General features: G+C 36.2%; 1 pseudogene; it reads left to right on the top strand.

Annotated features, from left to right (window-relative positions):
• Positions 1-22,596, top strand: part of LOC129399650 (uncharacterized) — a 45,224-nt pseudogene extending 22,628 nt beyond the window's left edge.
• Positions 22,597-23,103: the final 507 nt, after the last annotated feature.

The following is a 23,103-nucleotide window of genomic DNA, read 5'->3' as shown; positions in this document are numbered from 1 at the left end:
CTGCTTAATGTTGCCGTGCAGACTCAATTTCTTTCCATCTAGTCTACTATCTTCACCTCTCAGCCAGTTATTAAGCCTTCAGTGTTTTCTGACTTCTGGCCTTTTTCCTCTATGTTTCATTAGTGTTTTCTATGAATTACAAAAATTGGGCAGGAAAGTGGGTCAGCAGAATTTCTCTCATTATCAAGCTGCATAAATGTTACCATTGGAAAAATATTATATGCAAACAGAATAGTTTAGAAATCAACTGATATTGGATAGCATCAACCACTCAGAATTATAATTATGATTTATCATGTATCATGGATATCAATTTATTATTGCAGAATCTCGCATAGGGTAACCCTTCGTGGATAGCTCACAAAATAATGAAGGAGCTAAGTACAGTAATTATTCTTTTTCCAAGGAAGTGGGAGCCATTCATCAACTTTCAGTGTTGGATGTGCCCGAGAGATAAGATCTTAGCTTTTTTAGAAGCATAACTATTGAAGTGAGGAATACTTATAACATGAAACATAGTATTACCTTCCAGGAACTTGCAAATAACATGAAAAAACAAGATAGTGATTCTTAAAATATTTGGGCTGCTAGGTCACTTGGGGATCACCTATTATAATGTCTCTGTTTTATAAATAACAAAACTAAGACTCAGAAATTAACTTTTCTAAGCAGGCTTTGGAGTCATCCAATTTAGAAAGTAGCCTTCTGTTTTGAGCTCATGATCTTTCCTTAAATAACTATATTATAAAGCAGCATGTTATCAATTCATTTGAAGCACTTATTTTGAAAATTCTGAAGCATTTAATTAGTAAGATAAGAGAACACTGCATAGAAGAGGTGGCATTTCATCCAAGTAATTCTCAATGTGGCACCGCAATAGAATGATACATACAATTTCCAAAAGTTTCACTGTCAAAACCTCACCGAGGCAGCTGAGGTTTAATACTTCCCAGGTGATGCTAGCATGTGGTCCAAATTAGAAAGCACTGATATAATAGTAGGATAGGAGTGATAAGTAAAACTTGGATGAAGATATTTCAAATATAAAATCTTACCACCTGTTGCAAAGAACTGAAGTACAACAGAGTGCTTTGGAAAGACTGTAAAAACAAATATTTAGAAAAGTACTTATTGGGGCCAGAGTAATAGTACATTGGATAAGGTGCTTGCCTTATATGCGGCTACATACATTTTATTCCAAGCACTTTGAACCCTACCAAGAGTGATCCCTAAGCCCAGAGCCAGAGTTAGCCTAGAGTACCTCCAGATATGACCCACAATACAATAATAATAATAAAAGTTATAAATAGAATTTATTTATTACTGAATGAATCCATACTATCTAGGTAACTTTTAGAATTATTTTATAATGGTCAAAAAATACCCTGTAAGATAACATGGGTTTGTCCTTTCTGGTTTGCCACAGGAAGCTTAGATTCACTGGGTTACTCCCATCACAGTGTTCCCATACCACTGTGTTAGTTTGTAACTTCTTTCTTGGTGTTCTATTAACTTGTAAATATTGTTTTTCTCTTCTCTTTAAGGTCTTTGCACAGTAAATTCAGAGCAATGTCCTTTTTGTGTGGGCACAAGAAGACAGTTAATGTTATGCTTTTGTAACATGAAAGTTAATTGACTTCAAATGATATTTACCTCCTGGGCGTCTGTTCTCTTGACTTAAGCCTCAGTTGCCCTAACTTCCTGGCACCCCCAAAAGCAGGGTCCTGATGAGGGACTGGATGGACCCCGGGCAAGTGGTATCCTATGTGCTATCCTGGCATCGAGATGGGTCTGGCCAAAGTGTCAGAATGCTTATCTATAAGTTAAGAGCATGGTCATGGACAAATTCTGTCATGATCCAAAAATTAATAACTAGATTCAGAATGATTAATCTGGCCTGAGTACTGTAGTCTGAGTCTGTGGCAAGATGTTCCCAGGAGAACTGCCTTTCAAGCCTCTTACTGTGTCCATACAAAAATAACTAATATTAAGATGTTAATTAAGTTATTGGACTGAAGAGAAGAGGAATACCCCTAGGTGGTGTTTCCAGTGCTTGAGCCTGATGAAAGTCAGGAAGGGCTTTCTTAAGCTAATTTTGCTACCTGACTTGGCTTAGGCCCAGAGTGCTAGGGTGGAGAGACAAAGCGTGGGGAGATGACAGACAAAGGAGTTGTTGGGAGACAGAGCAGGGAGCAAAATGGAGCACAGAGTGATGAGTGGAAGAGACAGAAGGAGACAGGAATGAGGGACAGTGTGAGGCTAAAGTGGGGGGCTCAGAGAGATTGAACAGGCGTGTAGGGAGGATGTAATAAAAGGCAATTGATCAACCAACCGGCTTGGCCCTTATTTCCTCCTCCGTCTGCCCCAGGATTTGGGCCACCCCAGCTGAGTGAGTAATCCAAGACCACCCGAACCCAGGAGGTGAGGGGAAGAGCCATCAGGGCCTCCCCTCACCACTGGGAGGTTATACAATACTATACAATACTATTTTTTTCTTTTTTCTTTTATATTTTAAATTTATTTATTTATTTTTATTGAAACACCATGAGAGCAGTTACGAAGTAAGATTTCCTCCGACTTACTGTAATTATCTGTAGATCTTTAGTCCTAAAGTTGAATTTTACAGTTAGAATATTTTGAGGTTACATTTCACTGCAAATTGACCTCATTTTCTCTGAGACTGCCCCAATTATATCATTTAGTGATAAAGATAGCTAAAATAGTAAGGTGAGGACCAATGTTTTGTTCACCCCCTTTTTCTATCATTTGCATGCATAGTTCATAAATGATATGATTCAATTCAAGCAATTAATATATAAGGTGTAAATAGTTGTGATAGTCAGTCATTGGTCAAACTTGATGAGGTATGTTGAAGTCTTTAGTTCAGGGCCATCATCCATTATATCTGACCCTTTTCCCTTCAATTCCTTATTTGTTTTCAGAATAGCATGTGCAATTTTTGTGACAATTAGCTATTATGTGGTTACACGCATTTTTTTTAGCTAAAAGTGGGTATACCCTCTATTTTTTTAATTTCCCTTAGCTGTCACAAATATTTATTTATTAGTTGTACATTATAGATGGGAACACCAAAGCCCAGGAAATATTTTTGTGACAAATAATTGGGAAACCTGGAATTGGAACCCAGGTTTTCTGACTAGACGTGGTATGACAGACTCTCTCTAATGCTCACTGTTTTAATCTATTGATGTTCAGGATTGTGACTGACTATTCAACCTCTGGTCACACATGGAAATTGTGACATATAATTAAAAAAATGCATTACTAGGATAAATATAATGTTCTACAAGTCTTGCTTACTCTTCCAGAAATGTGAAAAAAGAATGATCAGCCCTCTAGAAATTGTTCATAAATGAAATGACTCTGCTTATATTTTGATATGACTTAAATAATTTACTAATCCATTTAAGTAATGGGTATTATTTTAACCATAGAAGAAGTTAACAACCAAAGGTTTAGGTTCATTAAAAAAAATATTTCTGTGAGGGGCACCGGCTGGGTAAGATAAAGAAGCAAACATTATGACAATAATAGCTGGAAATGATCACGTTGCACAAGAACTGAGTGTTAAAGGTAGGTAAAAGATATGCCTGATAACTTTTCATAATCTGAAATTGCAAACAGTTATGTGCCCAAAATGAGAGAGAGAGAGAGACAGAGAGACAGAGAGACAGAGAGACAGAGAGAGACAGAGAACAGAAACAGAGAATAGAAAGAGTCATGCTAGGGTGCTGGGGGAGGGGGATTGATAGGAGTGAAACTGGAACTGGGGTCACTGGTGCTGGGGAATGTACCCTGATGGCCAGATAGGTTTTGGAATACTTTATGATGGAAACATAATCATGAACAGCTTTGTAAGGGTCTATCTCATAGTGATTCAATTAAAACATTTTAAACAAAAAGATAAAATCTACCCTGTGTCCAAAAAATTTTATCCTCTGACTGGATACCTGTGAATTAAAATGAACTTCATAAAGACAAAGAAAGTTCCTTATCACTAGAGGCCTTTAAAAATAGAGGGCTTACCTATTTTATTTTCTAATTTATTGAAGACTTTGCATCAGAAAAGGTGAACATTTTCTACACAGGTTATAATCACTAGTTGGTAGGTAAGTTTGCTGATACTTGGGTTTGCTTCAAACCAATAAATGAGTGTTCCAGATGAATAGAAGTAGCCATTGAAAAATGCAATAATTGTTCAAAATTCTAATAGGCAGCAAAGATTTATAATTTCTGAATTTGAGGTTAAAAACTAATAATTATCAAACATGATTATTTCATGAGAATACTTAAAAATGCTGATATATGTTCAGATCAATTATTGAACTTTATTCATTCAAAGTTTTTGGGAGGAGGGTCATTTTGGGGAAAATATAGACATTTCTCATTTTAAAGATTTGCAGGTGATTCAGAAAAGCTTTTTAAATTTTTGACATAGATGCACTTTTAAAATATCTGGCCAATGGAGCTGGGTTAAATGAAGTTATAGACTCTGTTCTAATAAAAATATAAAAATATAAGTGCCAGTTCCATTAGGTCCAATTTATTTCTTCATTTCTTCTCTCATGAATCAGAATATCCCTCAATTCAATTATGCTCATTCTGGGTTTATTTTATTAGTAATATTGTATCAGTAACACTCTTCTTTTTTGCCTATTATTATTCTCCTAATTTTAAAACCAGATGGATCTACATGAAGGCTGCATGGAGCATGAGTGAGCCATTTTCTGACCTCTTACTCCTTATATATTCATTTTTTTGCTTTTAAATAACTACTCTCTAGGTGCCTATGCAATGAGTATGATGAGAAGAGATTTGGAAAGACATTCATTCAATTCCATCTTTTTGTGAACAATCTCATAAAAAAGATTGGGGACTCATTCTTAAGATGTCTATCTTCAGAACCCAAAGGTCAAGATCCGGTAATCTTAAACAAAATGAATACATTAACCTTATAGTAGAAATAGTCATTCCTTTGTGTCACTTAGCATCAGTTATCAAACCACAAAGGCACACAAATAGAAATGCATTTATTTATTAAAATACAGCTTTCATGTACATTTGTATCTGAAGTCTTTTGGACTTTCAGTTCCATCACCCAAAATTGTAGATGAACCATATGCTACAGTTTTCTCATTTTTTAAAATATATAATTTATCTCATCTTAATAATCTTTATAACATACATATACAGTTACATATAAATAGATTATGGATACAGGTGCCTTTTAAGGATGTGCACGAAAATGCCATCATAAAGAAACAACAGATAACAAAAAATGATAACTGGTACATATTTGATAAACACTGTTGTGTAATAACATAAAATATTTTTGTTGAGCAGATATGGCAGTTACCTGGCATGTTTCTGACCAGGGTTAAATTTCCTAGATCCCAGATTTTTTCCTGAACCCCACAAGGAATGATCCTTCAGCACAAAGCCAGAAAAGCTCTGAGCACAGACAGGTATGGATAGTAACAATGACAAATAACAATCATCATCATCACTATCATCATCATCATCATCATCGTCATCATCATCATCATCATTTTGTTTGGGGAGATAGCTCAAAGAGATGAGAATATGCATCAAATTCAGGATGCCTTAATTTCTGGCTCCCCATGATTGAGAGCCCCACCAAGAACAATTTCTAGATACTGCTGTTGTTTGCCCCTTTGCTTCTTGAAAAAAAAAAAAAACACAACAACAAATGTTTCAAAAGATCAAAATTTGTCCATGGGAATATAACTATTTAGGACAAGTTACATTTTTTTTTCGAAAGCATTCTATCTTTTCATGTTTTAAGAATGTTTCTTTGGGTCATGACCTTCAGCAACTGAAAGATTATGCAATTTGTGAATGTCTATTTACTTTTCAGCCTGCCATCATCAAAATAGGAAAAGACTTAGGAGGTATTTTTTTTTCATTTTTATTTGTGTAAAAACAAGTAGAAATATGCTTTTCTTTCTTTGTCAGATAAGTGTTGAGAAAATATTTTCGATCAGACTCAATAAAATTAAGATGTAAGGCAATTTAAGCATAGTTAAAACCATGTACTGCTAGGAATCAAGAACCCCTGAGCACAGAACAACGAATGGGCCCTTAAAATACCCTGGTGTAGCCCAACCACCCCTCCCACTAGCGAATGATTGAATAAAACCCGTTTTTGGACATATTTCAAGCATTGTGTAAATAAGTCATATAAGGAACATCAATTTATCACCCCTTCATACTAACTTGCCTGCTTTTGTCTTATGAAAATGCTTACATTTCATAGATGTTGGTTATTTACTATGCACAGAACTTCAGAGGTTCCACAGTGTACTCAACAACCCTTTCAGTCATTGACTTTGTCCATTAAATATCCATACTGCACGTTTCAAGCCAAGTCTAATTATTTTCTTCAAAATATATTACACCTTCAGAAATGAGCTGGGCTGGAGCAGCAGCACAGCGGGTAGGGCATTTGACTTGCATGCGGCCTACCTGGGTCTGATTCCTCTGTCCCTCTTGGAGAGCCTGGCAAGCTATCAAGAGTATCTTGCCTGCACGGAAGAACCTGGCAAGCTACCCGTGGAGTATTCGATATGCCAAAAACAGTAACAATAAGTCTCACAATGGATATGTCACTGGTGCCTGCTAGAGCAAATCAGTGAGGAACGGGATGACAGTGATAGGAAATAAGCCATTTTTTTGTTGTCAGAGACCCATTAAGAATGTATTACTATATACTTAAGAAAATATGACTGTGGGCCAGGGACATAGCTCAATGGGCTGGACTGTATGCTTTTATACGGTAGCTTTGGATTTGAGTCCTGGTACTACAAGGTTTCCCAAGCGCCTCGAAGAATAACCTCTGAGCTCTAAGCTTAAAATCACCATCGAACACTATCAGGTATGTCTCAAAGCATCTCTCTTCATTCCTCAACTCCCAGAAAATAAATTTAAAAAAATCACATCTTTCCAGAGGAAATTTCCTGGCATTAGTACTATAAAATACCTCAACACAAAAATGTCATCTAATTTTAGTATAATTTTCTCTTCCCCAACCATCATGGTTAACGGAAACTATCTATAAATAGGTCTTACTATATGTACAAGGTACATACAGTGATAAGAAAAATAAATAATAAAAATGGTACCATTTCTATTTATTATCCAGGTAAAACATTGCTTACCTAGACAAATGCAAGTATTCCTATTATCAAATCAAAGAGCAGTGGTAACATCAGCTAAAACTCTCAAATTGAAGAAACCTAAGTGAGTTGAAGTTTGGTGACTGGAGAAAATTCCTGTCCAAGAAACACCTGAGAAAGCTAATTCAGAACATATTTGGGGATTCAGATGTGGTGCTCGTGTGAAGCAACACAGAGATGGCTCAGCAGAGGCCAGAGATAGGGGGGGGGGGGGATGTATGCAGGAAACTCAGTGAAGAGGCCAAGAAGCAGTTATCCCAGGGAGACTTGACTCATCTAAGAAAGTTACAATGCCAAAGATTTCTTTCTTATTTTTTTGTTTTCCTGTGGAACCGCCCCTAAAGCAGTGTTCAGATGACATGGCGTCACCTTCAGAGATGCTAAGGGAGCATGTGGTACCTGAGCACTTCAGGGTGTGGCACCAAAAAAATATGAGTCCTTGCATATATACCTTGTCCCATGAGCAATCTTCTCTACCCGTCAACATTTTTTTTTCTCTTGAGGGGTCGTACCCTAGTCTTTGCTCAGGGTGTGCTCCTTGCTCTACACTCAGGGATCACAACTGGGCATTCTCAGGGGACCAAATGGAGTGCCAGTGATTGAACCCAGGTAGCAATATGCAAGGTAAATACCCTAATGTCTCTATGGGCCCCATCTTTCTTATTTCTTAGGAAGGTTTCTTGATGCTTTCTACCCAGGTTCTAGGAAGCTTTGCTTATTTACTGCAGGATAGGGGGAGCTCTCTTGGGAATCATGTGAGAGTCTACCCTTGAAATGCAGTTCAAGCATAATATTTTCTATAAGTTTTCTCAGGACTGTTATTTTGATCACCACCAATAGAGGAACTATTTTAGGTACAACCTTGCCCAAATTCTTTTAGAAGCCACACTCAAAGGTCCTGGGGGATTATGTGGTACCACAAATCTAACCTAGAATTTCCACATGAAGATCATAAACTCCAGCCATGTAAACTATCCTCCCATCTGTGCAAATTCTTAATTCTTTATATATCACGCTATAAATTTTCTAAGCAGGCAATTAATAAAGCAATTGGTACACAGAAGTATATGGATAATAGCCATTGATTGAAACACAGCTCTTTACCACATAACCATGAACTCTACTTATTTGTGGGATCAAAAAATATTTTTAAATTCAGTAAAGATGTTGCATTGGCAAGCAGTCTGATGGATTTCTATTTGTTTTAATTTCATTCTTAGTCCATGTGTGAAAATTTTTTATCTGAACTCAAGCTATATTTAATACCCAGAATTTACTAAAAATATTTTCTCTTTTATGACCAACAAATTATCAATGAAAATAATACTCAAATAACTGTCACAGACTTTCATGGGACTATCTATAATGCAAACAAATCACTTTACAAAGAGAAATTTTGTATGTGTTGTTATTCTTGTCATTTCTGCTTCATCCTCTCTAAAATGGTGACCATATTGTGAATTATAGACAAGTTATATTGTTTCTAACTAACATAATTTAGGTAAATTATTTCAAATAAAATGCTTATTTTAAAATATTTAAAATAAAATAAAATAAAATATATTATTGTTTAAATATGGCAAATTAAAATTAGAAAACTTTGGTTTAGTAATATTTAGTTTAGCAATTTATATTTAGTAATGTAAATATAAAATACATAGACCAAAGATAAATGTATGAAAAAAACACATTCATTTTTCTTTCATGGATCCTCAACACAGAAAGTATGATATGATTAATAGATTTTCAATATAATTTAGGATCCATTTATTTATTTCTAAATTTAAGTTGATCATCAAATTGTGTCTAAGAGAATTGTTCTTGAATAAAACCTTTACATAAAGAAAAACTGTTAAACGAATAGGGGAAAATTTTTTCATGCTCAATGTCCCTTTTCTAAAGCAACTTCTCTGAAGTCATCTAAGTGCCTATTAGTAATCAGGCTGTAATGTGAATTGCACATTGACACATTTTCTTTTGAAAAACATGCATTTATATCTCTACAGCTTTCTCTTCTTTTTTCAAAGATAATTTCCAATTGGGTGTAACCTCTCCCATCATTTTAAGGAAAATATACAGGAAAAGAGCCGAGGTCAATTGAACTCTATGCCTCCTTCTAACTCCATGACATTCTAATATATTTTCAAAAGGCTTCTGAAATAAGAGAAAAACGTTGAAAAGCAACCACTGGGAATTGTCTAAGATATATATATATTAATGGTTGCATCCAAAGGTCTCTTTCAAGCATAACCTCTAGTGTATTTATGAAAAGAATGTATAAGAGAGTATGATAGAAATGCAGAAAATGTTTGGCCTCTGCATTTATCATTCTCCTGACACAAATCCCTCCTGATCTGTATGTCAACAATAAAAAAAAACTAACTGCAAAAATCACATTAATCACAGGACACAAACTACTCCTCTGTTATCTGTCTCGAGGATTATATGTTAACTCTTACTAAAATCAACAAAGAACAATTTTGTGCATTTTATGCCCTACTAGATCTTTTTTTTTTCAGCTGTGAAATGATGGTGTTCAAGGGGAGCTGCTGACTTAGAAGATAAGCTGGACTCAAGGGCTAATTAGCTCACCCAGCTGGTCATCCCATCTTAGATAAGAACACTGGTTCAGGGACTCATCTGCCCATTGATATTTATTTGGTATTCATGGTTTTCATGTGACTTAGCCAGATAAGTCCTGTTCTCCTGTGGCTTTCCTTGAGTCCTTAGTATTCTGGCCAAGTGCACATAGCTTTAGGCTTCTATTTTCTCATACTTAGAGACATTTAAATTTGAGGCGTAAGAAAACATTTGCTTAGGGTTGACTAGCATAAATATGGGTAAGTATAAAGTGTACTGCTGCATAATTTCTGAGATCAGACCCTTAGCTTTCAATGTAACAACTTAAACTAATCTGCAATAATTGATCACCCTGCATATGTTTTTAGGTATTAGAAATAAATAAATAACCTATATCCTTAAAGAATTCACAGAAATTTAAATCTGTGACAATGAGTTGTTCCCACTCTTTAGGTTTTAAAATATGAGTAGGGAAGGGAGTCTGAAAAACAGCATGAGCTTATTTGAAGAGACATATAGGAAATAGCTGGTAGACAATGAGTGTGAACATTGCAAAGCAACAGCCGATGTGACAGCCAGTGCAAAGCTGTAATAATGGCAAAGCTCTATAAAAGTATGAGGTAAACATCCACATATGAAGAGGACAGGTTATGCCATACAGAACCATACATTTGTGAAGCAGTATTTTGCAATGATTTCCAAGTTTGAAAAATATGCAAATCATCACACACACACACACACACACACACACATACCCTTAAGGTTTTTTTGTTTCTTTGCCCTCACAGGAACATTTTCTTTTAATATATAATATTACTTTTCTGACTAAGTATCTGGCTCTCAGGCACACATAATACCCAGTCAAAATATTAGCCAATCAAAAGTATAACTTACATCTTTTTGTTTTCTCTATACTTATTAAGTTGCTTAATATAGTGTCTCAAAAATGTCACCCCATATGTTTCTCACTTACTATAATCTTCACATGAACTACAGTCAATTTGATTGAAATATTACTTCCTTTTTAAGGTATTGGATAATCAAAAAAGCTATGTGCTATTTAGAAATAGAGCTGGAATTAGAGAGAAGTAAGTTATAATATGTTGTGAAATATCATAAACATCATTGTGTTCATTTAGGTTTTCACTGTCCTTCCTATTAGTACATTCAGATGTGATTGATTCTTATCCATCGATCTTGCAGCCTGAAACCTTGACAAATTTGTTTTTAATTTCAAGAAGTGATTCTTTATTTTACATTCATTGGAATTTCTACATTATACCATCATGCTGTAGATACAATGTTTTTCTTCCGTTATGTACTTAATTTATTTATATTATCAGATATGGTAAAGTTAATGTTTTATCAAAAAGTGTTTACAGGAAAATCAATAACATGATAAATGACAATCTTATACAATTAGCAGTGCAATTAGGACATTTATATATTTAGAGGACTGAATACAGTTCTTCAAAGCTAGGAAAAAAGAAAGATTGCAGTTTATTAATCACAATGTATTTTATTTATTCATTTAAAATATTTATTTTATTTATTAATCACAGTTTATTAATGGCAGTTTATTAGTCATATTGGTTTTGTGGTTTGGGAGTTCTGGCATCTTCTCTCTTGTAGGAATGAGTTAATCAGGGTCTGTTGAAACTTAGGAAGTGTCTAGATTCAAATGAGATCCTCAGGACTTACCAAAGTTGGGAAATAAGAAACTTCTGTTCAAGGCGGAGTCTCCAGTAAGAAATCAGGAAGCCCTGCAGAAACAACTTCAAGCAAAAAGTCCAATGAACAAGAAAGGAACCATGTATAAGTAAAAGTTGTAATTGACTTGGTCATGGTTCCAAAGAGGATTTATAACAAAAATGCGTGTAGAATATTTAAGTTGCCAATGATATAACAGAATTTAGCTAACATCAAAGAGAATTTATTAAATCAAGAAACTGAGATATCTAGCTTTGAGTTTCATGGATCCAGGTGCACAATTATGATCATTATTATTCTTCCAAGTTTTTTTTTCTTAATACTTTATACAAATAAAACAATGGCTGTTGGTAGTGTTAAATTCTTTATACTGAGTAGCCTTGAGATCAAGGAGATTTATTTGTCAGTACTTTCATCAAAAGTCAGTGGGACTATCTTTGTATTTTGGTCACTGTTTCTTTTGAGGTGCAGAAGCTTCTTAGTTTAATATAGTCCCATTTATTTATCTCTGTTTTCACTTGCTTGGCCAGTGGCGTGTCAGCTTTGAAGATACCATTGGCTTAAATAGCGTGGAGGGTTTTGCCAGCTTTGTCGTCAATGTACCTTAGAGATTCTGGTCTGATGTTGAAGTCTTTAATCCATTTTGATCTGACTTTTGTACATGGTGATAGGTGGAGATATAAGCCCATTTTTTTGCATGTAGCTGTCCAGTTTTGCCAGCACAATTTGTTAAACATGCTTTCCTTGCTCCACTTCACATTTCTTGTTCCCATATGAAAGATTAGATGATCATATATTTGGGGGTGTCTGTCATAGTATTCCACCCTGTTCCATTGGTCTGTGGCTCTGGCTTTGTTCCAGTACCATGCTGTTTTAATTACTACTGCTTTGAAGTAGAGTTTGAAGTTGGGGAGGTTGATTCCTCCCATTTTCTTTTTCCCAAGAATTTCTTTAACTATTCGTCTACAGAATGGGAAAGGATATTACCCAGTACCCATCCGATAAAGGGTTGATATCAAGGATATACAATGCACTGGTTGAACTCCACAAGAAGAAAACTGCTGACCCGATCAAAAATGGGGTGATGAAATGAACAGAAAATTTCCCAAAGAAGAAATAAGAATGGCTGAGAGGTACATGAGAAAATGATCTACATCACTAATCATCAGGGAGATGCAGATCAAAACAACAATGAGATATCATCTCACACCACAGAGACTGGCTCACATCCAAAAAAACAAAAGCAACTGGTGTTGGCGTGGATGTGGGGAGAAAGCGACTCTCCTTCACTGCTGGTGGGAATGCCGACTGGTTCAGCCCTTTTGGAAAACAATATGAATGCTTCTCAAAAAATTAGAGATTGAGCTTCCATTTGACCCAGCAATACCACTCCTGGGAATATATCCTGGAGAGGCAAAAAGATATAGTAGAAATGACATCTGCGTTTCTATGTTCATTGCAGCACTATTTACAATAGCCAGAATCTGGAAAAAACCCGAGTGCCTGAGAATGGATGACTGGTTAAAGAAACCTTGGTATATCTACACAATGGAATACTATGCTGCTGTTAGAAAAGATGAAGTAATGAAATTTGCATATAAGTGGATCAACGTGGAAAATATGCTGAGTGAAATGAGTCAGAAAGAAAGAGACATAGAAAGATTGCACTTATATGTGGAATATAAAGTAGCAGAGAGGTACGAGCTTGCAATGATGCAATTTCTGGCAGAAATTTCTCTGAACTTAGTTACTAAAATGCTAAAATACAGAAATCCAAAACTTTGTGGCTGCTATTGTGGCCACACAACCTCATATCTCTTCAGCAGGTCTCACTTTCAGGGAGGGGAGAAACTTCAAACAATAATAGTGAGGTTTTCTTTTGAAATATTGAATGTAATCAAAGTAAAGAGAAAGTAAAGTGAAATTTATCAGCTATACAGGTGGGGGATGGGAGGTGGAGGGGAGGTATACTGTGGTTCTTGGTGGTGGACTATGTGCACTGGTGAAGGGATGGGTGTTAGAGCATTGTATAACTGAGACTTAGCCTGAAAGCTTTGTAACTTTCCACATGGTGATTCAATAAAAAAAAATTAAAAATTTAAAAAATAAATTTTAAAAAAGTCAGTGGGAAATCTTTCTGGTCTGGATTTGCTCTTTGACTATCACCCCCCCTAATAACTATGATTACAAAGAAATAATTCATCATACTGAGATAATCACTTACCATATGACAGTCAGAATCTCAGGGATGAAAAATGAAAAACAGGTGGTTCTCTACTGTTCACATTTTCTAAAAGTGGGGAAAATATTTTCTAAGAAAAAAGAACAGTAGATTTTGTAAGCCAAAGACTACCAACTGGGCAGGCGTTCAGCAGGGTTTGGAAAACCAACAAAAATAAAATGTGAACAAAGATAACCAAATTCATGTTTCGGAAGTAGATGCTATATAGTGGAATTACTGGGTCATATGAGAGAGCTCTATTCTTTTTGGATAAATTTCCATACTGCTTTGCATATGCTCTGAAATAAATAATATTCCAACCAACAGTGAATCAGGGCTCCTTTGTGTCTCCTATACACTTTTTCTTGTATTTTTGATAAATGTCATTCTCACTAGTGTTTGATATTCATTAGTGTTTAGATTTAGATTTTCTTGATAATAAGTGATAATGAACACCTTTTTGTGTATGTATATTGGCCATCCATATGGCTTCTTTGAAGTGTCTCTTTATCTTCTTTTCCAATTATTTTGGTTCAGTTTATTAGTTTCATTGTTTCTGAGTTTTATGAGAGATTCCATCCAGATCCCCCATTTTCCAGTAGCTAGGCAGTGACAGCCAGAGACTGCCACTGCCCCCAGCGCTCTGTAATCCCATCAACAGCCAACATGCAGAGACTATAAAACCAAACTCCCTCTTAATAGCCTAGTTCTCTTACTTGGAGAACCTGGCAAGCTACGGACAGTCTATTACCCACTTGGGAGAGCCTGGCAAGCTCCCCATGGCGTATTCATATCTAAAATACAGTAACAGATGTATACATAACTGCTGGAGAGCCTGGAAAGCTACTGAGAGTATCCCACCTGCATGGCAGAGCCTGGCAAGCTACCCGTGGTGTGTTCAATATGCCAAAAAAAGTAAAAATAGATCTCATTCCTTTGACCCTGAAAGAGCCTCCAATTGTTGGGAAAGATGAGTAAGAAGAGGCTGCTAAAATCTCAGGGCTGAGTGTAATAGAGACGTGCTTGCCCAAGTAAATCGGTGCCTGCCCAAGTAAATTGACGAACAACGGGATGACAGTGATACACTGATGAGACCTTTATCTCTTCTATATTAGTACTTATCGAGTTGTACCAAATGCAAATATTGCCTTGCATTTAGTAGGATATCTTTTAATTTACCTTGAATTTATTTTGCATGCAGAATATTTTTAACTTAACATAGTCAAACTTGTTAATTTTTTTTTAAATAAAAATTTTATTCTATTAAATCACCATGTGGAAGATTACAATGCTTTCAGGCTTAGGTCTCAGTTATACAATGCTGAAACAACCATCCCTTCACCAGCACCCATATTCCACCACCAAAAGAAAAAAAAACCCACAGACACACCTCCCATCCCGCCCCCCCACGCCCCGCCTTGTAACTGATAAGTTTCATTTTACTTTCTGTTTACTTTGGTTAAATTCAATATTTCAACACAAACCTCACTATTGTTGTTAGGAGTACCCCACTAGATTCAGACCTACTGTGAAGACAAATGAGGTCGCGCAGCCGCACTAGCGGCCTCGCGGTTTTGAATTTTAGGACCTTAACAACTAAGTCCAGGGAGATTTCTTCCAGATATTGGATCATTGCAGGCTTGAAAATCCAATCTGTGGTCGTCATAATATGGCGGACACCGCGCCCTTCATCCTCAGAGAGAAAGAGGCGAGAGAGAGAGAGAGAGAGAGAGAGAGAGAGAGAGAGAGAGAGAGAGAGAGAGAGAGAGAGAGAGAGAGATACCTTTCCCCTCCAGGGCTTAGTTCGCAGGCTGGAGACATTCTGCGAAGAGTTGCCCATGCCGAAAGAGGTTTTTTAAACTTGTTAATTTTTGAGTATAGTTTCATTACCAATATACCCACATACCAAAGACACTGAGGTATAGATTCTGGAATGTTTTGCCTACATTTTTCTCAGTTTATTTTTATGGTTTTTGATTCTAATCTCATGGCCTTTTATCTACTTTGAATTAGCATTTGTGAATTGCGCAAGCAATGGATATGGTTTCATCACATTTGCATGTGAATTTTCACACATATGTTCATCATAGCATACAATAGCCAGGATATAGAAACAATCCAAATATTTAATTACAGATAAGTAGGTAAAGTACCTTCATAAAAATGTAATATTAAGCAAGCACAAAGAAGGATGAATACATGCAATTTATTAAGACTTAGATCTGAGGTGTCATGTTAAGTGAAGTAAAAATTCATTTATGTATATTATACAGAGTAACAAGATAAGAAAATGGGGTCTATTAAATGTGGGTAAACAAAAAATCCTGTTTTATAGAAAGTATAATGCCTATGAATGGGGGTAAGAGGGTATCAGAGAGAGAAGGTGAACTGGCTATAATTTAGAGGCATTGGTCAGGGACCTTGAATACTTGCAGTGATTAAGTAACCATACACATCAAACCCATAAGAATAAATACCATTGTAAACATCTCACCCAAACTATAAAAATTAAATCAAAACAATAAGTTTGATAATTATGCAAAGTAGAAGATGGGAATAAACTTTGGCACATTGATGAAGAAACACTTACACTGATGGTGCCTTTGGAATTGGAACAGAGAAAAAGCCATAATTTTAAATATTTTTTTCTTTTTTCTGATCTTGTTAACCTTCATAAAATTCCCAGAAAACTATTATTAAAGTCTTACCTTAATAAAATAATTCTATTCCAATTAAGTATGTGAAATTACAAAGCTCGTGAGTATAGAACTAGTCCCTATATCTAGCTCTGTGTCCCTAAATCACATGTAATGTATGCATACACGTTAAGGTTTATATGACTTACAATTTAAGGCTACCTATTAATTTATATCTATTTCTATATAAAATATATCCACAGGGACCTTCCTTTAGCAGTATATCTGAAAAAAATTGTTCTGCAACCCAGAATTTGAATTTCATACTGAAATTCATATGCAGGATCACTATTTGGGTTAAGAATCTCCCATACCTTGCCATATGTTCCATACCTTCATGGTCTAAACTATTATTCACATATTTGCAACTTTGTTTCCAGGTGCGTATTACCAGTCTTCAAACTCTAGGATTGAAAGAACAAAGCAGGATTGGCAGTACTGATATGGACATCCACTTCTCTGGTGCCACAGATTCTGCATCTCCAAGTCATAGCTTGCACTTTTGCCTGAGGTTGGTAAGAGATTCCTGTGCACTTGTTGTTGTCTGTAGCAGGGAACAGGTTATTCATACTCTCTAGTTTTGAGAGCTACATTGACATCGGTCATCTGCCAAAGGCAATGGAACTTATTTTTTGAGGTCGGGAGGGGTATACCCATCAGTGCTCAGATCTTATCTTTGATTCTAAGATCAGGTGCTGCTCCTGGTGGGCTTGCGGGGCTGTATGGGGTGCCAAGGATCAAACCCAGGCTGACTGCATGCAAACGTTTTTGCTTCTACAGTCAATGTCATATTTTGCGTTTCAGAACAGGAGAGATATGCCGAAAGTGCTAAGATTTGAAAAAAAAAAGGAAAAGACTATAGAGAAAGGAGTAAAAAGATGACAGTTTTTGCTCTGTGTCTAGGGTAATGCTATCTTTTCTTTTCTTTTTTCTTACGTCTTGTGTGTGGAATTGGTACAAGGAACTTAGAAATGAACTTTCAAAAGTTTACAGAAGAATTCAGTTTCTTTGCCTCTTTTGTCCTATTTAAATCTCATTCAAAGGCAGTGTCAAGCTATTAAATATCCCCATGATTTCTTTGGAGAGATCAACAATATGTTGAGAATCACCTCAATAGCAGATAAGCTTGTAAGGTTAATTTTATTGACTGACTTCTTGACTACCTCAGACCTCTGGGCCTTCTCTCTGGCAAAGTGGAGCACATTGGGTTTAAAGACATCTTTATAAATACCATGGATTTAAATACAAGCTGCACAATATTACATATTTCAGATTGGCAGCAAAGTTAACATCTACATAGACTTTTATTTTTTCTAAGAAAAGACCATGCTGTAAATGTTCAAGCTGCCACTAATGATTTGGGAAAATATAATATTTAGGATATTACAGGAAATATTTAAAGAAGAAAACCTATCTTTGACAATGATCTTGCTGAGCAGAAGTCTCCTTGTGAAAGGAATACAGAGTCTGAGAAAGTTGAGGACACTAAGAAAGATAAAAACTCTCTCCAAATTGCTGATAATGTCAGCTACACGTGCTGGCACTCCCCTGTAGTATTCATCTCCAATTAGTCAAGGAAGTTTGGCAGAAAAAGCAGCACAAGATCTTCAGTGATGATCAGCTTTTCTGAAAGGTAATATCCTATTTCCCAAAAAAATATGCCAAATACAAAACCACACAGGTCTGTTGCTAAAGATATAATGGAATTTTCTGTTATCATCTATATAACATGGATGGAAACAATGAAGTTATTCCTTAGGCATGGAATTATTCCACACCAGGACCATCTAAATGGAGAAATTTGAAAAAAGCCAAGTTTTCCCACCAAGGATATTATGAAAGGAAGAGAAAACACCAGATCTAGAGTGCTAATGTGACAAATTAAGTGACTGGCTAAGACTAAGAGTAAGACAGATGATGTTACCACTCCAGAGATGGAAGCAGGGATAACTTCAACTCGGCTTAAGTCTAAGAAAGCAGAGAAGGCAGGAAAGAGTTGCATGGATTGAACTAAGAACAGTGGAAAAAAAGATGGGGATAAAGTAAGTGGAGTGGTGTTTGGTGGTTACAGCTATCAGGGCACTCAATACATCTAGGACCACAAAAGCAACTTCATTTTCCAGGTGAGTGAAATCCAGAGCTGCCTTCCCTGGCTTCAATCTGCTGGAAATCAGATAAGAGGATGTTTACAGTCTACTTTGCTGCTGTTTCATTTTCCCTTCCTTTACCCAAATATGTGTCTTAGAAGAGAGCTTCAGAGGAGCAAAAGTTTAATCTCATGACCCATGAAGCAGTCAGCCAGATGAGAATCGCAGGAAAGGCACTGTGCTGTCCCTGTCTATGTTCTCATGCGAGACAGGCATGATTCTCATCTTTGTGAATTGATAACAATTCCAAAATCATAAGTACCTGACCCTTTTGATTCTATATGATATATGTTCATATATCAATATAAATAATATACTCAAATGTAAAAACTTTTGTTTTTAAGTATAAAGAAGCGTTGATAATACATTTCCTAATGCCAATGGCATTTTGAGGTGTGTCCTACTAATCCAGTTGTAAATTCCTGATATCCTTCCTTCATGTATTTTCCCCTCAGGTATTTGTTCTACAGACATTCATTTCAGATTTTTCTAACTATTCTGTTATCTTAGTTTCTTGATAATATTCATTTCCCTCTGCCTCCAAAAGGGCTTCATACAAAAATAGATTTTTGGAATAAAATAAAATCCTGGTCATATTAATTTTTACCATTCAGATTTTTCCAGTAACTATAAAATAGTTTTCACTGACCTTGAATTTCTAAAACTCGAAATAAAAGTCATACTTCTAAATGCGTTAGCAGTCAAGAACACAAATGGCAATAGGGTGACCTGGGGAAAAAATCAGAAATGTTTAAATCTTCATTTTAGATAATACACTTTGGACATTTTTTACACACAGTAGTGGAAAATAATTCAAGCATTTTTTCCCCAAAGCTTAGCTCTCCTATGGCCCATCTAAGGAAGATGGAGAGTTTTCGGTAGTATAATGAATTAGTGATTGAGAGGTTGTGCACCTGCTCTGCATCTAAATTCATGCTGATGCTAAAATCACAGGTAAAATTAACGAACCAAAAATTTAGGAATAGGCTGGGATGTGGCTTTAAAGCTTAAGTCCTATAAGCAATACATTCTCTGGACCTGTTACATATTTTATAAATACATGTTTAGTTTCTTGTTGTATTTATAAGGAGCTTTAAATGTATGGGATGTTTGCAAAGGCCTTTATTTATTATCCCTAATTGCACTTTGATGAATCAAGTTGTATAGTCATGAGAAGAAATAAGAAGGGATTGAACAAAGCACTTTATTACAGATGACTCAGCTGATGCTATAACAATGGTTGAGCTTTGTTCCTTTATTTTCTAAACTCCTCAATCCATCAGCCAGAGTAATAGTGCAGAAGTAGGACACTGCCTTGCATATGTCCAACCTGAGTTTGATTCCTGGCAATTTGTATGGTTTCTCCAAGACCTGCCAGAGTGATCCCTGTGTATAGTTGCAGAAGTAAGCCCTGAGAACTACTTGGTGTAGTCCAAAAACAAAACAAAATAAAACAAAAATTCTCAGAATACTCATTCTTCATATGTATCGAATTTGAAGATAGTACTGTAGCCATGTATCACTTGTATCACTTGTCTTCCCGTTGATCTTCTATTTGCTCTAGCAGGCACCAGTAACATCTCCATTTGTCCCTGTCGCATGCTAGTGTAGCCCAATGATACATCTTTTTAATGCTGCTGTATTGGGGATTCTTTCAGTGTCGGGTGAAGGAGGCCTATTGTTATTACTGTTTTTGGCATATCGAATACGCCACAGATAGCTTGCTAGGCTCTGCTGTGCGGGCAGGGTACTCCCAGTACCTTGCCAGGCTCTCTGAGAGGGATGGATGGAGGGTTTTAGAGTGGCCTTCAATTGCCCTTAGAGGTGCTCCCATGGTTCCCACCATATTTAAACCCTATCAAATATCACATATGGTGCGGGAATTATGTGAAATAGGTATTAAGTGTCTTCTGGTGTGTCACACAGCCACTTCGCAGCCATGCTGTCCAGAAAGTGGCCTGGAGATTGGCAGTGGCTGGGTAGTGGATGTAGTGCGGATGGGCCGGTTAGGTATTTATCTGGCTTGGGTAGGGTGGGGCATCTGGGTTTGACCCACTCTCTAAAGTGATGGAGATTGGAGAAAGCAGACAGAGGATCTTGTTTCCGGGTCTCATTGAGCCTAAAGTTCAAGGTCGCAAAGTTCTGCTTACCTGGTTTTGTGGGGCTTCACTCATGCCTGAGGTTCAGCCCAAGTGTCCGGAGAGCGGCCTGGAGCATGGCGGTGGCTGGGTAGTGGATCCATGAAAGAAATACTATGCCCATATCTCGTTTTTGCTAATAACAATTGAAACTGACCTCTGTATGTTAGCCCATTGGACTATTGATTTGTGTTATTTTTCATCAAAAGACTTTAAAGAATATCACTGGTATTTTAGTTTAAATTGACATGAATACTTTTCCTTTGTTGATAGAAAAAAATAATATGTGTAGACTTAGCATAAATAGAATGGTAGTGTTAAAGAGGAATCTTCTTAAATTTACCTGTGTTGCAGGATATTTTACTGGGATTTTATCTTCAGTATTTTGACTTTTGAAATATTTTATAGGTTTAGCTATGTAGGCGATACAGGTAGGAATAGAGAGAGGGAAATAGATATACACATACAGATATATATAAATATATATACATGTATGTATATACAAGCATATATCTGAAGTATTCTTTAAACCTGGCATTTTAAAATTAGAAACTTTGTAAACTTTAAAACCTCATCCTCCATTTCACAATAGGACATTTATATCAGAATCTCTAGAATGACTACTTCTTTATCTATTCACTTATCATTGGATATTAATTCTTTCCATATGCTGGCTCTTGTGTTAAGTACTGCAATATTATCCTATATTTCCAGCATAGCCTTAATTTCAGAAAAAAATAAAGTCAAATTTGTTTTAGAAAAAATTTAATTAATATCACTATCACTGTCACTATCATCCCATTGCTCATCAATTTGCTGGAGCAGGCACCAGTAACGTCTCCATTATGAGATTGTTACTGTTTTTGGCATATCAAATACACCACAGGTAGCTTGCCAGACTCTGCCATGTGGATGAGATACTCTCGATATCTTGCCAGGCTCTCTGAGAGGGACAGAGGAATCGAACCCGGATTGGCCACATGCAAGGCAAACGCCCTACCTGCTATGCTATAGCTCCAGCATATATGCAGAATAAATTGATATTTTTAAAATCATTATTTTTCTAACACCTAGCAAGTAATAGATATAGACTACAAGCATGAGTGCCTAACAAAATCAACTTGAAAATATAGTAGGGAACTTTGTAGTGAACAAATTGGGTTAACAACATTTAAATTTATTTTCAAACATTAAAATGTAACAATAAAATAGTATGTGTGTCATGTGCGATTCAATAGCAAATATTTGGCTCCATATTTCAAGATTTTTATTTTTTAAAAATAGCATATATTTGATAAAGAATTTAAACCTAGGAAATTATTAATAGGATATAGGATAAATGAACATATAAAATGATAAAAGATGCAATTTGTTGCATTCAGTTTTGAAGATTCTTTAAGAAGTAAAAGAGTATATGTATGAAATTCTCTATTGAGCAAAAATGTTAGATTATCATGTTGTACACCTAAAATTGGTGCATAGACGGCGAAGATAGAACGAAATCGAAAGAGCCATGCTAGAAGTGTCACATTTCACTCAAGTGAGAGAAGGAATCCGGAGTTCCGACCTCCATCGATGTTCAAGAATCAGGGACGCTGTTTCGTTTGCCAAGGCATCAAAAATGAGATGGGCTGGACATGTAATGGGATTCAGAGATGACCACTGGACTAGACCGACTAGATTCCACGGGATGTCAAAAGACCGCGTGGCTGCCCACCAACAAGATGGTCAGACTTCTTTGTCAAAATGTTGAATGAACAATTCGAGGCTTTTCCTGTTCCTGGAGCAAGCAGATATTATTGGGCTACAGTAGCATAAGACAGGGACAAATGGAGAAGTTACTGGCACCCACTTGAACAAATCGAAGATCAACAGGATGACAAGTGATACAAGTGAAAAGTGATACACCAAAAATTAATTTAATGATATAAACCATTTTTTAAATAATTAAATATGAAGGGAGAAGTAGAGACACAGATTGGGGCAATATAAGCTTTCAAATCAACAAATTCTGTATAATGCTAGAATATTTTTTAATTAATTTATTTTTTAATTAGTGAGTCACCGTGAGGGTACAGTTACAGATTTACACTTTTCTTGCTTGTGCTTCCCTCATACAATGTTCGAGAGCCCATCCCTTCACCAGTGTCCATTCTCCACCACCAATGAACCCAGTATCCCTCCCACCCCCCAATCCCATCCCCCCACCCCACCCTGCCTCTGTGGCAAGGCATTCCAATTTGTTCTCTCTCTTTCCTTTTGGGTGTTGTGGTTTGCAACAGAGGTATTGAGTGGCCATCATGTTCAGTCTCTAGTCTACTTTGAGCGTGCATCTCCCTTCCTGCGCAGGATCTCCAATCACATTTTACTTGGTGTTCCCCTCTCTATCTGGGA

Source organism: Sorex araneus, chromosome X (assembly GCF_027595985.1).
Source record: "Sorex araneus isolate mSorAra2 chromosome X, mSorAra2.pri, whole genome shotgun sequence".
Lineage (NCBI taxonomy): Eukaryota > Metazoa > Chordata > Mammalia > Eulipotyphla > Soricidae > Sorex > Sorex araneus.
This window is presented reverse-complemented; position numbering and strand designations above follow the sequence as displayed.